This window comes from Labrus bergylta, chromosome 1 (assembly GCF_963930695.1).
Source record: "Labrus bergylta chromosome 1, fLabBer1.1, whole genome shotgun sequence".
Lineage (NCBI taxonomy): Eukaryota > Metazoa > Chordata > Actinopteri > Labriformes > Labridae > Labrus > Labrus bergylta.
In genome coordinates, this window is record NC_089195.1 from 23,492,071 (window position 1) to 23,497,079 (window position 5,009).

The following is a 5,009-nucleotide window of genomic DNA, read 5'->3' on the forward strand; positions in this document are numbered from 1 at the left end:
GCATTACCATATTTTATGTCCAACGTTTTTCCTTCAATGAATGTGAAAACCCTATTTTGGTCAAGTCCTATCATAAGATTTTGCATAGAGACACATTCACCATTACATAGTTGTTTAGATCGACCTGCATCTAGTGAAATTGTTTTTTAAAAGCCATCATGAAGCACATATTAATACATAGACTGCATATTTATTGTCTTCCTTCAATTACTTCTCAAGAACGACTATTGTGTTGTACATGAACTACAGTCTAAACATGCTCATCATGGATTTATAAGGTTGTATTTCACACATTACTAAGCATATTAAGATCACAATTCATGTACAATAACTGCCTTACTTAGTAGCAATGAGTTTTAATTATGTTAGTTAAGGAAAACTAAGGTTTATGGTGTGATAATTGTAGAATCAAGTGATTGAAAATAAGGCATAAAGAAGTGCTTATAATGACTAATAAAGAGCCAATGGGCTTAAAACATAAATGCTACACAATTAATGTGTAAACGAATGGAAATAAACTTAACCTCAAACTAAAAAACAAACAAAAACTTGGACCCAAACTGTTGAGATCACTAAAGAAAAAATATAAAATTGTTGAAAAATAACAGAAATAGTCAAATTGGTGTGTTCTCTGGTCAAGCATGGCAGAAAAAAGAAATGTGTAGCTCAGCTCTGAATATAGGCTACTCTCAACATCTTCATAGTTGCATGTTTCTGTTTTTACCGATTTCTTTGATTTATATATTCGCACAACATTGAATTAGTTACAAAAAACACTAACACGACGTCATTTCACTGAAAGTCAGTATAGCAGTAATATTGAATCTCACCAGAATTGAACAGTACTCTTGTATGTACAATTACCTTGATTTAGCTGACATAGAAATCAGCTTTAAGGAATGCAACATACACTCAAATCTCCTTAAAGCCCTGGCGCTCCCTTTAAAAATAAGAATCATAGAAATGAATGCAGAGAGAATGCAAACCAATGAGACGGAACACTAAATCATTCAGTGAAGAGATAGCGAGACAGAAGTAAAGGAAGCGTGCTGATCATGTTTGAGGGACATAGCACTCTGTAATTTATAACGCTGGTGTGCCATCATAATAATAAGGAATAGGATCTGTCATGGTGTCTGTGCTGGTGTTTTTATTAGACCGATGGGAGGTCTCTCTCGCTCCCCTCTCTGTGTCGTAGTAATGAAAGTTACAGCACGTTCTCGCCCAGCCAAAGGTTGGCCCTGCCTAATGAAAACAGATGAAGCAGAGATAAAGTGTTTGCCGACATTAAGGGACTCATTTATCACCGTTAGCCCTCGAGCTATAGAACACCTTGGTCTGGAGCTCTCCTTTAACGGGCCTGCCTCACAGCACCCTGGTGGCACCCTGCTCTCAGCCTTCCAGGCACATGAACACCTCCATCTTCACCTCTTTCTCTTTTACACCATGCAGATTGTACTTTTTATAACACATTATATTATCTCCATGTGCATATTTTCTCATCCACCGGGTTCCGCATGCATTAGAATGAGATTATAGCTGTAAAAAGCAAACATTTTTGCAGAAATCTTTATCAAAACTACAGGATTAGGCAGTCCTCCATCACGGCGCCCTCAGCGTTGACCCCATGTGGGTTCAACAGCCATCCGAAGCCGCATCGCTCCCGTTGAAGGGCCGTGTTCTCATCTAGCTGCTCATCTTTTCCTGTGTTATAATGAATCTTTTTCGGCTGTGTTTAAAGCTGCTTAATTAAGTTCAAAGCAGTGCTCGGGGCACTGTGCGCCTGCTCGTCTGACCTCCCCATGAGTGGAAGTGTTGATTAGGAAGTGAAGAGACATGCAGGCACTGCAGGGGATGGCTATCGATTGAAAGGATAGAAAACCTCATTTGGATTTGGTGATTGGAATATCACACTGTTTTTCTTCTTTTGGCATGCAGTTATATCTCTTGTTTCTTGCCTGGTGAAATTGTCAACTAAGTGAGGAATTTGTTCTGTGATAAGACTAAACGCTGGAGTTTTCCCTCATCCCAATAATAGCCCTTCACCCTGGCCTGAGCTGTCTGCACAATGTCGACCTTTCGACACCACCTCGCCAAAGTTGGCTGCTGTCGATCGATAGCGTGTTAGCTTTTTTGTTTGAAGGTTCAGGCTGCCTTGGCTTTATTACAGCTGCTGAGAGTCATGGGGGAGTCGTGCTCGGCTTTGTGAGAGAGGAGCTCCCTCTTGTTTGCCAAAAGTGTAATCCCGCCGTGACCTGCCGTGACCCTGCCCTGAGAGGAAAGCTGCTTAGACAGAAGTGCGTGTCTGTGGGAGCTCCCAGCTGCCTGGCCTCCCTCTCTCTGTCTCTCCTTTTCTCTGTTTTGCTCACAACATTTACCTCACCCCCTCTTTTACAGCTCTATGTACATCTTAAGATCACACAGAATCTCCTCTGCTGCCCCCCCTACTCTAGTCTCTCCTTTTCTTCTCTCCTGGTTACCTCCTCGTTCTTCTCTTTCCCTTTTTCTTTCCATTCTTTTACAGTAAACTACATCAACCCCCCCCAATTCGACCACCATCAAGGTTTCTTCCCTGTGAAGGAGCAAAGGCTTTGCTAATTTGAGACAGACCCCCCCCAAACTCCTCCCTTTTTTTTGCTCCAACAGAGAAAATAAACACACAAAGTCCTGCTATACACAGCCGTCAGTGCAGGCTGCAGAGCAGGACCACTGACACAGAGAGAAAGGAAACTGACCTCTGGAATCGATTTGGCATGGGTTGAAGCCAAGGCTACAACTGTGCAGAACAAGGCTCCGCTGAGACAGCTTGTTGATTCATAAATCTATTCATCTTTGAGAACATTAAGCACAGAAATGAATCAGTGAATATTAATAAAAACAACATGTTTTTCTGTCTTTAATTGTGTTTAAAACTTTTGCACAGGCAGCTGCAGAAACATTTAGTTTTATGAACTATGCCAGACAGGAAAAGAGACATCAACACCTGAACAGCAGAGAGAGAGAGATGATCTGCAGGCTCATATGCTCTGTCACTCACTAGTTTTTGCTCTGGAGTTTTGGTTTGGACATGCATGGTGGGACGTGTATTTACATGCATGTTTGGTGCCCAGCCCAGGGAGCATCACTGCCTGCCCAACCCCCTGCTGCGCCCGCTCCCCATTCTCCGGGGTGAGACATCACTCGGCGGGGGTCAGCAGCAATCTGATTCAGGAAACACTGCAGGGGGTGCTTGGATTTAGGGGGAGAAAGAGAGAAAAAATACCCACAAGTCTCTAGGGTTGGCATATCCGGACTCTGGGGTAGCCTGAATCAGCAGGGGGGGGGAGGGGCAGATCATACCCCCCTGCTGGGTGCTGCCTCAAAATATAAAGCTACTGCGTGGACACTCCAACGAGATGACAAACACGTTCTAGTGAAGAGGGAGGAGGGGGGACAAGGGTAATGGGCAGGGAGGGAAGCTCTGATCTTTGAAATAGATCGGACACAAGGCAGCAGATTCCCCTGTTGTTATATAGACTCTGCTGTTACCATGGCGTTCTGTGACAGTCACCAGCCATAGGTTACTTGGTTTCTATGGGCTACATGGTTACCGCTCTTCATTCACATCCCCTGTGACATTGAGCTTAAACATGTTTCAAACCAGATTGCGCTGCAGTTTACAAGCAAAATCTCTGGAATCAAATACAAGATGTTCATTGTCAAAGTCTTGTTTGAACTATTTTTCGAGCATGTGAGGTGCGATGATTTCAGTGATTCAGGTCTTTTGAGATCTGAAGAGAAGAGATTTACTCTAGGAGAGCTTAACAGAATAGTGCAAGGTCAAGCCCAAACTAATCAGGCTCCTCATTTCCCTGGATGGAGTAATGAAGTAGAAAACTGACCCCTGGCTGACCCTGGGAATCTGTAGCAGGGAAAACCGTCCTGGAGACCAATTAACGTTTTACGGAAATATTGAAACAGAGCGGTCATTTTTGAACAAATAGGATCCAACTCATCTTTAACAAAGCAGCTTCAGAACTGCTTGTATGTACAGGGAAAGATTGGATGTCGAGAAACCTTGTATTTTTCAGGATAACAAGCTCTTTTTAGTCCGTATCCTAAAGATGATTTGAACCAAGGGTTGATTACAACCTGGACGGCTCTCCTAATTATCTCATGCACTTGAGCTTTTAATGATTTCCATGATTCAATTACCCCTAACTGAATTCCTGTCTTCAATCAATTAAAGCCAAAGCCGCACACTCATCCATCTTCCAATCAGGACATCGGGAATCCCTCCATCCATTCTCATTTGAGAGAAGATTGGGTCAAACAAATTAAGAGAGATCACATCCATTCATGTCTTTTCATCCTTATTTTTTTTATTATATTTTAACCTTCTGTCCTCTTTTTACTTTGTTGCTCTCTAAAACAGAAGATTTGTTTGGACTGAGGGCTAAATAGCTTTATAATGTTTTTAAAAACAGGTTTTGAACAGGCTACTTTCTTTCAAGACAACCGATGTGGTGTTAAAATATATTTTTTTAACATTATTAAAAATAGAAACAATGCGGCTCCCCTTCTCCCTGGGCATGTCTCTTGCATAAACAAAAGCTGTGCTTGTGATTATAAAGTGTGAATCCTTGAATAAATGCAGCACTGTCTTTAATCTGAAACAGTATTTTTCTCTGCTTTCTGCAATGGTTATGTGATATGCAAGTGATGGACAGTGGCTCTCTTTATCTCCCAGAAATGCTTTTAAATACAGAAACACACTTTTAAGACATTCATACACAAACACTCATTTTGAACACAAACACACACAGTTTGGCACCACCTGCTGGAACCTTGAGCGACATGTAGTGGAGACATTTAGCTTGAGAGGGAATTAGGAATAAAGTAAAGAATAAAAGGATTGAAGAAAAGGCAACATGAAATATAAATCACATATTGTACCAGTGGGATATTCCAACGTAAAAGGCATTGTTAAAGGTAAATCAGAGGTGTGTTTGACTTATGAATGCAGCCTG